The 13,255-nt window shown below is 40.5% G+C and overlaps 1 pseudogene across 1 annotated transcript; it reads left to right on the plus strand.

Annotated features, from left to right (window-relative positions):
• The first annotated feature begins 407 nt into the window (after nucleotides 1–407).
• Nucleotides 408–2,866, plus strand: LOC311148130 (acidic mammalian chitinase-like; annotated as a pseudogene). The gene is made up of 3 exons: nucleotides 408–496; nucleotides 611–720; nucleotides 2,549–2,866. The product of its transcript is annotated as an acidic mammalian chitinase-like (transcript).
• Nucleotides 2,867–13,255: the final 10,389 nt, after the last annotated feature.

The raw sequence follows: 13,255 nt of genomic DNA on the forward strand, positions 1-13,255 counted from the left end.
CTCCTCTGCTGTATTAATTTTTCGCTGTTCATTTGCATAGCAAAGTTAGTCCCTTACATTAAACAATGTAGCTTTTTTGTGACCAAACTTTTTACAATGTTGCAAATACTCCATACTGTTTTCCCAGGAGCACCTAGTGCAGTGCTGGCTCGCTCAGAGGGTGGATTCCCAGAAGCTTATTCTGGGGTTCACTGCCCACTGTACCCTGGATCCTGGGGAACGAGATCTACCTGTACCCCTGCTCCTGGGGAATGAGATCTACCTGTACCCCGGATCCTGGGAAACAAGATCTACTATGATGAGGGAGACACAGCCCACTGGGCACACATTGGTTGAATCAACATTGTTTCCATGTCATTTCAATAAAATTATGTTGAACCAACTTGGAATAGATGTTGAATTGACGTATGTGCCCAGTGGGAGAGCTACAAGAGGAATCAGCAGAATATACTGATACCACTATAGATGTAATGGCCTACTATGAAGTTAATACAATGTACAAAATGCATGTAATGGATCACATGTTATGGTTCAACCACAGTGTGGAGTCAGTTCTTATTTTGGTGACATTCCTGACAAAATATCTCTGTCTCTATGCTCGACTCCATAGTCAGTTCCTCAAAAGTGGGACCGTGGTGAAGTTTGATAGGAGAAGCTGATCCAGGCACATGAATACGATACTGGCTGAACTTTTAATATATACATATCCTGAGGGAGAAGGTACAGTTGAAGTCGGAGTTTACATACACCTTAGCCAAATACATTTAAACTCAATTTAATCCTAGTAAAAATTCCCTGTCTTAGGTCAGTTAGGATCACCACTTTATTTTAAGAATGTGAAATGTCAGAATAATAGTAGAGAGAATGATTTTCAGCTTTTATTTATTTCATCACATTCCCAGTGGGTCAGAAGTTTACATACACTCAATTAGTATTTGGTAGCATTGCCTTTAAATTGTTTAACTTGGGTCAAACGTTTCGGGTAGCCTTCCACAAGCTTCCCACAATAAGTTGGGTGAATTTTGGCCCATTCCTCCTGACAGAGCTGGTGTAACTGAGTCAGGATTGTAGGCCTCCTTGCTCGTACACGCTTTTTCAGTTCTGCCCACACATTTTCTATACGATTGAGGTCAGGGCTTTGATGGCCACTCCAATACCTTGACTTTGTTGTCCTTAAGCCATTTTGCCACAACTTTGGAAGTATGCTTGGGGTCATTGTCCATTTGGAAGACCCATTTGCGACCAAGCTTTAACTTCCTGACTGATGTTACTTCAATATATCCACATAATTTTCCTTCCTCATGATGCAATCTATTTTATGAAATGCACCAGTCCCTCCTGCAGCAAAGCACACCCACAGCATGATGCTGCCACCCTCGTGCTTCACGGTTGGGATGGTGTTCTTCGGCTTGCAAGCTACCCCCTTTTACCTCCAAACATAACAATGGTCATTATGGCCAAACATTTCTATTTTTGTTTCATCAGACCAGAGGACATTTCTCCAAAAAGTACGATCTTTGTCCCCATGTGTAGTTGCAAACCGTAGTCTGGCTTTTTTATGGCGGTTTTGGAGCAGTGGCTTATTGCTTGCTGAGCGGCCTTTCAGGTTATGTCGATATAGGACTCGTTTTACTGTGGATATAGATAGTTTTGTATCTTTTTCCTCCAGCATATTCACAAGGTCCTTTGCTGTTGTTCTGGGATTGATTTGCACTTTTCTCACCAAACTACGTTCATCTCTAGGAGACAGAACGCGTCTCCTTCCTGAGCGGTATGACAGCTGTGTGGTCCCATGGTGTTTATACTTGCGTACTATTGTTTGTACAGATGAACGTGGTACCTTCAGGCGTTTGGAAATTGCTCCCAAGGATAAACCAGATTTGTGGAGGTCTACCATTTTTTTTCTGAGGTCTTGGCTGATTTCTTTTGATTTTCCCATGATGTCAAGCAAAGAGGCACTGAGTTTGAAGGTTGGCCTTGAAATAAATCCACAGGTACACCTCCAATTGACTCAAATTATGTCAATTAGCCTATCAGAAGCTTCTAAAGCCATGACATTTTCTGGAATTTTCCAAGCTGTTTAAAGGCACAGTCAACACAGTGTATGTAAACTTCTGACCCACTTGAATTGTGATACAGTTCATTATAAGTGAAATAATCTGTCCGTAAACAATTGTTTGAAAAATTACTTGTCATGCACAAAGTAGATGTCCTAAACGACTTGCCATAACTATAGTTTGTTAACAAGACATTTGTAGAGTGGTTGAAAAACGAGTTTTAATGACTCCAACCTAAGTGTATGTAAACTTCCGAATTCAACTGTATGTAAACCTTTGCATCAATACAGTATGTGTGCAACGTATAACATATCATCTTTATATATCAAGCAATACAGTGGTATTACATCTTACATGTAATTCATCTTACTTTATTTGACAGGGACAATGCACATGAATCACACATTTTGTAATTATACCAGGTTTAGCCAGCTGGCTAATTTTTATCTATCATAGTTATGTGTAAAACTCCTTCCCCTGTTCCTCTGCAGCTGAGAGAGATACAGCGTCAGGAGCTGGGTGGAGCCATGGTGGGTGGAGCCATGGTGTGGTCTCTGCATCTGGATGACTACACAGGGACTCTGTGTGGCCATGGTAGCTTCCCTTTCACCAGACTGCTCAAGGATCACTTCTAAAGGACAAGGGGTCACGGCATCATAGACGCCACCAGCACTCACGTCACCATATCACCATTGCCATCCACATCGTCATGGTGGTTACTTTCCAATGACAGCCATCACCCTGGTTACCCTATCCATTGTCACCGTCACCTTGACTGCCACAACACTGAATCACACTGTGAAGTATGACTGTACCCTAACTCACTACACACTGGCAAGACTCTCAACATCTCATCGCTGCATGAAGATATTACTAGATTATTCGATTATTAGCAATCTTTCTATATGGTAGATTGAGTTAGACTGTTTGTTGGGTATGAGAGTGATTTCAAGCATGGTAGATAGCAGATATATGGCTTTGGATTTAGCTTCATATTGCACTCAGGTGGAATACTAGGCATTAATGGTTTGGTTTCATGACCACTTTTATTGCTTTATAAATAAGAGATTGAAGAAACAAATGGCAACATTTCGAATAGAACGTTTTGATGTCATTAAATGTTTTGTAAGGTGTCGTTGCATTGAAATAAATGTACAGATGGTCTTCAGATGACTCTTCACTCTAGCCTTCCTGTAGTTTAGAAAAATGACAAAATCTTCCTTAGCAATACTGCACTCCGATGCCATTTTGGTAGCTATTTCAGATGTCGTTTTAGTCTTAGTTTTAGTTTTAAAATACCTTTTAGTGTTAGTCACATTTTTGTCATTTCCTCCTTCGTTAATTTTAGTTATTATCAGTCAACTAAAACTCGGAACAATTTTTGTCTAGTTTTAGTCAGCCAAGTTAGTCACATAATAGTCAGTGCATTTTTTTCTATTAAATAATTAATATTTAGGCTACCTCTAACTTCCATCTTGTGCACATTCAGCTTTGTCCAACTAGGCCTACTATCCCCTCATTTATACAATGGGTGGGTCTAATCTTGAATGCTGATTGGTTAAAACTGCATTCCAGCTGGTGTCTATTCCACAAGTTACCACCGGCTAAATTCATGATGTTAAAATGCCTATTTACTCTGTTCCATCTGACTGCGCAATCCACTGTCTCATCAGCCCAGCCAGGCAATTTATACATTTGATTTCCACTATAAAAAGCATCTAGACATTGTCTCACATTTCTTTTAGACTAACATTTCAATTTTTAACAGCAGAGGTTTGTATAAACCTTGCTGTCTGTCTATCCGACATTTGCAAAGTTGTTTCCATATTCAAATTCAATCTCAAGCTGTCACATAGTAATGAATGAGTCGGGAGTCGGGATGAGACAGACAAGCAGGCAGCTTTTTCTCACCCAGTCAAAATCATGAATCAGCATAATTTTTATGGATATACTTTATACAATTAATATCAATAGAAAACAGGTAAATCGAAACGAAGTGCAGGTAGTTTGCAGTCTTTCCAGCTTCAGTTTGAAGTGATTGTGTTAGCTGTGTTGTTGGCTAGCTCCTCTGAACAACAGTGTCCTGACGAGGGAGTACATTTTCTATGCCAGGTGAAATCGCTCATCATTAGCTCATTGTTATGGATGTATCCAAATAAATGTCACTAGAAAACTGCTTAAACAAATGCAAATGCAGCTACTTTGTTGTTATTCTGCCTGCACTGTTTGACGTGACTGTAAGTTGGCCGTAGTTGGCAAGCTAGCAAGCAAGAGATAAGAACGTTGCCAGCCAGTATGGCAATAAAACATTTAGAACGAACGACTGGGCCACATCCATAGATACAGAATAAAAAGACTTAACGACTGGGTTGCGTCTCTGGCAACCGAACCGTTAGAACAAACGACCAGCCGGCTTGGGTTGCAACCCAAGATTTGTGTTGGGACTATATCTCGTGGAAGGATGAAATAATATGAATAAATTCATAAAAATAAAGTTTTTAATGAAAATATGTCAATCATTATTTGAATATGTTGGTAACTTGTTGTATAAAAGTGATAATGCCCTCGAAGCTGGTGTTTGGAGGATGTATTGGCACTGTTTGCCAGTCATCTCGGGACTAACAACACCCGTGCCAGTATATTCTCCAAACACCGGCTTCTCTGGCATTATCGCTTAAATAACCGATGCCAGCCATAATTAACCATATAGGCTATAAAGCCTGGCTACAGGTTAAACAATTTACAGCTCTGATTTTCTCCTCATCATAACTGTCAAGGGGGTAAATAACTGTGGTTTCCTCCCCATCATAACTGTCAAGGGGGTAAATAACTGTGGTTTCCTCCCCATCATAACTGTCAAGGGGGTAAATAACTGTGGTTTCCTCCCCATCATAACTGTCAAGGGGGTAAATAACTGTGATTTCCTCCCCATCATAACTGTCAAGGGGGTAAATAACTGTGGTTTCCTCCCCATCATAACTGTCAAGGGGGTAAATAACTGTGGTTTCCTCCCCATCATAACTGTCAAGGGGGTAAATAACTGTGGTTTCCTCACCATCATAACTGTCAAGGGGGTAAATAACTGTGGTTTCCTCCTCATCATAACTGTCAAGGGGGTAAATAACTGTGGTTTCCTCCCCATCATAACTGTCAAGGGGGTAAATAACTGTGGTTTCCTTGATAAAGGGAGAATGAAGCTTTACTAAAATGCCAGAAGTATTACTGTACTATACTGTAGTATTACTGTACTATACTGTAGTATTACTGTACTCCTATTATTCAACAAATAGCATTCCTTTTTCCCATTGGAAAGAAGCAACCGCAACTCGCATTTGTGGACCGCTGCTTGAGAGCAGCAAGAGAGATGAATGAATAACAGCACATATGGGAAAATAGAGCTTCTGAAGTGATCAAAGCAAAAATAGCCTCCATGAATGTAAGAGAGAGTAAACATTGTTTCTAGTTGAGGTTAGATACAAGTCAAGTGTCCTGCCTTCGCATTAGTTCAAAAGATTGACGAGTGACTGAATGCTGGCAGATCAGCACAATCAGAATGGGCAACTAAAAGATGAAAATCCTGCCAATGATAAGGTTACATGAAATATTCTGCATGCATGCATTATTAGGATTGGACAAACATATTAAAAGGAACTTCGTGTCAAATGAAATGTCAATTAGTATCGTGGAATTCTCCTCTCATCACATTTTCGTCAACTAAAATGAAAAGTAATTTGTAGTAGTTATTGTTTTTTCCAGGACAACTTGTCTCATTATCGTCATTGTTTTAGTCAGGAAAAATAAGTTGTTGATGAGTATTTTTCGTCATAGTTATTGTTGATGAAATGAACACTGCAGGGGGCAGTATACTACAGTATAAGACAAACACAAATCAGACGGTATGGGCTCAGTGACTCACGAAGGACATTTAGCCTACAAATGTTGTTTAGAGAAGTTGCTGACGAAGCCCATCTGCTGCATGGTGAGACAGTGGTCTTCCTGTAATTAACTGTGAGACAGTCTGAGCGTGCATCTATGAAAGCAGCTGTGGAGAGGAGAGATCCGGCTGGTCTCTCTGGAGTGTATAGAAGCAAGGCAGGCTGGAGAGTGAGGGGAGGAACTTCGCATCAGCACTTTCATATGGCTTTATTTTCCTCAATGGTCTGTTTAATAGCACACCATTATATCCCTATTGGGTTGATGTATAGTCTAGTCTCTATGTAGCGTGGAGGCTTGTTCTGGAGTATCAATTAACTGTAACTTGACAATGTCATGGCATAATTGAATCTAACGAAAGGAGAACATAAATACATATAAAGGTTTTGTGCATACTCCTGTAGACTGGGAGAAAATACTATTCTACATGTATTGTGGTATTTAACAAGACCCATTTTATCAGTTGGACTGCAGAGTTAAACCATCTTTGCTTGCTCAGTTCTAAAGCCAAGAACCCAGTCTTATGTGAAATGCATAAGAGATATATGATTACATTACATTATGTATTCATATATTAATATAGATGTACCCCCACTCATATTAAGTATACAGCGCCTTCGGAAAGTATTCAGACTCCTTGACTTTTTCCACATTTTGTTACGTTATAGCCTTTTTTTCTTTTCTTTTTTTTTTCTTTTTTTTTTACATCTCATCAATCCACACACAATACCCCATAATAACAAAGCAAAAACAGGTTTTTAGAATGTTTTGCTAATATACAAAAAATAAATAAACGGAAATATCACATTTACATAAGTATTGAGACCCTTTACTCAGTACTTTGTTGAAGCACCTTTGGCAACGATTACAGCATCGATTCTTCTTGGGTATGACGCTACAAGCTTGGCACACCTGTATTTGGGGAGTTTCTCTCATTCTTCTCTGCAGATCCTCTCAAGCTCTGTCAGGTTGGATGGGGAGCGTTGCTGCACAGCTATTTTCAGGTCTCGCCAGAGATGTTCGATCGGGTTCAAGTCTGGGTTCTGGCTGGGCCACTCAAGGACATTCAGAGACTTGTCCCGAAGCCACTCCTGCGTTGTCTTGGCTGTGTGCTTAGGGTTGTTGTCCTGTTGGAAGGTAAACCTTCGCCCTAGTCTGAGGTCCTGAGCTCTCTGGAGCAGGTTTTCATCAAGGATCTCTCTGTACTTTGCTCCGTTCATCTTTGCCTCGATCCTGACTAGTCTCCCAGTCCCTGCCGCTGAAAAACATCCCCACAGCATGATGCTGCCACCACAATGCTTCACTGTAGGGAAGGTGCTAGGTTTCCTCCTGACGTAACACTTGTCATTAAGGCCATAGAGTTCAATCATGGTTTCATCAGACCAGAGAATCTCGTTTCTCATGGTCTGAGAGTATTTAGGTGCCTAATGGCAACCTCCAAGTGGGCTGTCATGTGCCTTTTAATGAGGAGTGGCTTCCGTCTGGCCACTCTACCATAAAGGCCTGATTGGTGGAGTGCTGCAGAGATGGTTGTCCTTCTGGAAGGTTCTCCCATTTCCATAGAGGAACTCTAGAGCTAGGTAAGAGTGACCATCAGGTTCTTGGTCACCTCCCAGACCAAGGTCCTTCTCCCCCGATTGCTCAGTTTGGCCGTGTGGCCAGCTCTAGGAAGAGTCTTGGTGGTTCCTAACATCTTCCATTTAAGAATGATGGAGGCCACTGTGTTCTTGGGGACCTTCAATGATGCAGAAAGTTTTTGGTACCCTTCCCCAGATCTGTGCCTTGACACAATCCTGTCTCGGAGCTCTACGGACAATTCCTTCGACCTCATGGCTTGGTTTTTGCTCTGACATGCACTGTCAACTGTGGGACCTTATATAGACAGGTGTGTGCCTTTCCAAATCATGTCCAATCAATTTAATTTTACCACAGGTGGACTCCAATGAAGTTGTAGAAACATCTCAAGGATTATCAATGGAAACAGGATGCACCTGAGCTCAATTTCGAGTCTCATAGTAAAGGGTGTGAATACTTATGTAAATAAGGTATTTCAGAATTTTATTATTTTATTTTTTTGCAAACATTTCTACAAACCTGTTTTCACTTTGTCATTATGGGGAATTGTGTGTAGATTGCTATTTTTTTATTTTTTTGAATCCATTTTAGAATAAAGCTGTAACGTAACAAAATGTGGAAAAAGTCAAGGGGTCTAAATACTTTCCAAAGGCACTGTATGTCCAAGGGGACAACAGTGCCACCATCCCACTTAAGGTTTAGCACATGGGGCCTAGCACTTGGGCCTGATGTGGAGCTACATGATTGAGTTTAAATTACGGTCTAAATTATGCAGAAATGGATGGATGTTTATGTGTGTGTGTGATAAACATCATTCCCAAGTCACATTATCCCAGCTAGTCTACTCTGACCTCCCTCTGATTCCCAGTAGATGGTCACAGCCAATGACATTAGAATCTCAAACTAATACAATTCCATTTGGCTTCATCATGGCAGAATCTTTTAAATGTTTTTAAATGTAGAATTAAGTTGCAATTTAAGATTTAAGATGTATGAGCAGATGTGATGGGCCTAACGACCTCAAAGCTAACACCTCAATTATGTTAAATAATAGTTATGCTGATTGTAATATTGTTGTGACACAGGAATACTTTTACTGTAAGATACAACATAGCGGGTGCCAACTCACATAGTGAGGGTGGCAGTGAGCCTATAGCAGTTAGAGTGTTGGGCCAGTAACCGAAAGGTCGCTAGTTCGACCTTTCGGTTGCTTGAGCAAGGCAGTTAACCTTAATTGCTCCAGGATCGCCGTTGATAATGGCAGATCCTGGCCGTGACCCCACTTTCCGAGGGTGTCTCAGGGAGAGTGGGATATAATATATATATATACAGGGGCGGTGTGTTCATTAGGGCGATATGGGCGACGCACTGCCAAATGGGAAAAGGAAAGGATTTTTTTTCTAATCAATTATATCACGGCAACAGTAGTTATCAGTGTTCTAATCTAGACGTCTGATCTGCCACTAAATGTCCAATCAGGCTAAAGTCGTGCTTCAAATGGCCCCGCCCCTTTTGGGGCGATTTCAGTCAGGTTGAAAATCGCCCAGGAGTCTCTCATAGACTATCATGTAAAATCTTTTTTTTTTCAAATATCAGAGCTTTCAATACAATCTCTATGGGTTCCGGGAGGGCTTGCACTTACGCGCTTTCGTCATACGTAACATAAGTAACCATGAACATAACTAAGAAAAGAGCGGGTAGCAGCGTCAATCAATTCACGTACAACTGTCAAGATGGCTAGCTTTGCGAGGCAAAGATGAAACTGAGGGCTCCACCAACCCTGGTATTTTTCTTGGACTTGTCAACTTTGTGGCACAATTAGATGAGGTGTTTGATGACCATCTTAAAAATGCTAAAGTTTTCAAGGGCACATCAAAGACCATTCAAAACGAGCTACTGGAGTGTATGCTAGCGGTCATGAGGGAACATATTGTGGAGGAGGTGAAGTCGGCGAACTTCGTAGCTATCCAAGCTGACGAGACCACGGACGTTTCTACACAGACACAGCTGGTGCTTGTGCTGAGGTACATAGATAGCAACCACAAAGTGCAGGAGCGCTTTTTTGAGTTCCTTCCCATCTAGGAATCAACCTCAGTCTCAATCGCCAGTGTGCTTTTGGAGAGACTGAACGGTCTTTTTGCCGACGACGAGAAAGTCAAACTCATTGCGCAAGCTTACGATGGAGCCAGTGTGATGAGGGGAGAGAAGGCTGGTGTGCAGCAAAAGGTGCGTGAGCATTTCAAGAATGCCCATTACGTGCATTGCTATGCGCATCAGCTGAATTTGATCATGCAGCAAGCTAGAACAGTTTCAGAACAAGTAATGTAGCCCCTCTCTCTCTTTGTCCCTCCCTGTCTGTCTCTTTAACACACACACGCCCAAATCAGTTCACAGTTGATGTTGTTTAAAATAGTTATTTTTCATTTTTTTTAAAGTAAAAAAAAAAAATAATTCTGTTCATGTTCATTTTTACAAATCTATACAATTGGCCAGAATATGGTTGTTCATATTTACAAATCTATACAATTGGCCAGAATATGGTTGTTCATTTTTACAAAGCCATACAGATAGCTGTGTTTACCTTTTCTATAAATTATTTTCAAATTCTGTTTTCAGGCAAAATGTCTATCACTGTTCATTTTCACAAATCTATACAAGAGGGCAGAATATGGAAGTCTATAAAAATGTCTTATTACCAATAACTTGCATCAATGTTTTCAGTAGCCTCTATCAAAAGCTCCTGCTTGCTTGTTGTGAATTATGCTCAGGTGCACATATTTCCAATTCAACCATGAGGCCTTTTTGAAGCAAGTAATGTGTATATCAGTATTGACTTATATGCTGCCCCTGTCTTCATGTTGTTGCTGGACATATCTTTTTTTAAATGTGTGTAGGTCACCTAAATCATCAGAAAAATTGCCCCCCCTGAGAATTTTTTCAGGAGCCGCCACTGTATATATATATATATATATATATATATATATATATATATATATATATATGTATATATATACAGCTGCGGAAAAAATTAAGAGACCACTGCAAAATTATCAGTTTCTCTGGTTTGACTATTTATAGGTATGTGTTTGGGTAAAAATAACTTTTTTGTTTTATTCTATAAACTACTGACAACATTTCTCCCAAATTCCAAATAAAAATATTGTCATTTAGAGCATTTATTTGCAGAAAATGACAACTGGTCAAAATAACAAAAAATATGCAGTGTTGTCAGACCTCGAATAATGCAAAGAAAATAAGTTCATTTTTAAACAACACAATAGTAATGTTTTAACTTAGGAAGGGTTCAGAAATCAATATTTGGTGGAATTCATGCGTCTTGGCATGCTCTCCACCAGTCTTTCACATTGATGTTGGGTGACTTTATGCCACTCCGGGCGCAAAAATTCAAGCAGCTCGGCTTTGTTTGATGGCTTGTGACCATCCATCTTCCTCTTGATCACATTCCAGAAGTTTTCAATGGGGTTCAGGTCTGGAGATTGGGCTGGCCATGACAGGGTCTTGGTCTGGTAGTCCTCCATCCACACCTTGATTGACCTGTGTGGCATGGCGCATTGTCCTGCTGGAAAAAACAATCCTCAGAGTTGGGGAACAATGTCAGAGCAAAAGGAAGCAAGTTGTCTTCCAGGACAACTTTGTACATGGCTTGATTCATGCATCCTTCACAAAGACAAATCTGCCTGATTCCAGCCTTGCTGAAGCACCCCCAGATCATCACCGATCCTCCACCAAATTTCACAGTGGGTGCGAGACACTGTGGCTTGTAGGCCTCTCCAGGTCTCCGTCTAAACATTAGATGACCAGGTGTTGGGCAAAGCTGAAAATTGGACTCATCAGAGAAGATGACCTTACTCCAGTCCTCTACGGTCCAATCCTTATGGTCTTTTGCAATCCTCAGCCTGGCTCTTCTTTGCTTCTCATTGATGAAGGGCTTTTTTCTAGCTTTGCACGACTTCAGCCCTGCCCCTAGGAGCCTGTTTCGAACTGTCCTCGCCGTGCACTTCACCCCAGCTGCCGTTTGTCATTCTTTTTGTAGGTCACTTGATGTCATCCTACGGTTGTTGAGTGACATTCGAATGAGTTGGCGGTCATCCCGGTCAGTAGAGAGTCGTTTTCGCCCTCTGCCGGTCTGTAGCTTTGTTGTCCCCAATGTCTGCTGCTTGACCTTGTTCTTATGAACCGCCGTCTTTGAAATTTTAAGGATGGAAGCAACCTGACGCTCACTGTATCCCTCTGCCAGTAAAGCCAGAATTGAACCCTTCTTTTCCTCAATCAAAACTTTCCTTTTCAACTCTTTTGGCATGGTCAATAGTTATTTTTTGATTAATATTACGTTTGAGGTACTATTAGCACTGTTTTTTCCATCCAGCTGGTCCTATTGCAAGAGGATAGTGATGACCACAGCAGTGGTTTTTATACTTTTCCTCGTTAAATAAGATTTGGTTCATGTGATCACCTAATCAGTACCTAATTCAGTAGAATGAGGTGTGCCTGTGTTGGAATTCAACAGACACTGGAATGGAATGGCTGTCATACATGTAGAGCTGCTGATTTAAGAAAAAGTTGCAGTGGTCTCTTAATTTTTTCCAGAGCTGTATATATAAGTCACACATGCGTATTAATACACATTTGTACATGTGTGAAATAGGACAAATATAAGCACCCACCAAATTATTATTTCTAATTATTATAATTGAATCCCTGCATCATATCAGTAGCAGGTGCATCTAATCCTTCTATCCTAGTGGCAGTCAGTGGATGGCAGTCAGTGGATGTTGGTATGCTGTTGGTATGCTTGGGATGCATGAATAGATTTATGAAGCTATTAAGAAATCATCCTAAGATATACTGGCTCACCAGGTCCTGCGGCCCCCCTCCCTCCTCTCCGGAGCAAATTGGCACCATAGGTAATTACAGAGCTCATAGGGCCATCAGCTTTAATCAGGAGTCGTGGGAGAGCCACTCCGAGACACTCCACTTTTTAATGGCTTTCTCTCTATCATGCTGCCTTTTTTTTCTGGTAATAGCTGCCAGGCCTGGACCCAGCAGGTGTCACTGGTAGGCTACAGTACAACCTTCTTAAGAAGAAATGTATTCTTAACTTAACAATAGATTTATGAAGAAAGTTAAGCAAAGTTGCTATTCCTCAAAAAGGTTATTGGAAATGTTCTTATGTTATTTCTTATGTTTTTCCTTAAGTAAAAAGTTAAGAAGAAATTCGATTCTTGAAAAGAAAGTTCTTGGATTTCTTCTTGCAATTGTTCTTAATTCCAAGATAGCTAAATCCTTGTCTTAAATGGCAGTGAGAGAATAAACTAATGAAAGCAATCTGATTGTGAATCATGGTGGGAGTGTGTTATACAGGGTTCTAGAGTTTAATGGAATGCCATTCTATTCTCTTATTCAATCACCTGTTCCATTAAAAGTGATGTACCGTGGTAGCTCCTCTCTGCACTTTACAATGAATTTCCATTTTATCATGTAATTACTTACTTATTACCTACTCGTATAGGTAACCAGAATATAATCAGCACGTAAAATAATGATTGCATTGCAATGGAAGGAAACTGGACATTTCATCTTTTTAAATCAGATGACCATTGTAATATAGTTACTGACTAGGTAGTGTAATTTTACCCAATAATTAATGTCTCTTTTATCATGTAATCACT

The sequence above is a fragment of the Coregonus lavaretus genome, assembly GCF_964263955.1.
Source record: "Coregonus lavaretus genome assembly, chromosome: 20".
Lineage (NCBI taxonomy): Eukaryota > Metazoa > Chordata > Actinopteri > Salmoniformes > Salmonidae > Coregonus > Coregonus lavaretus.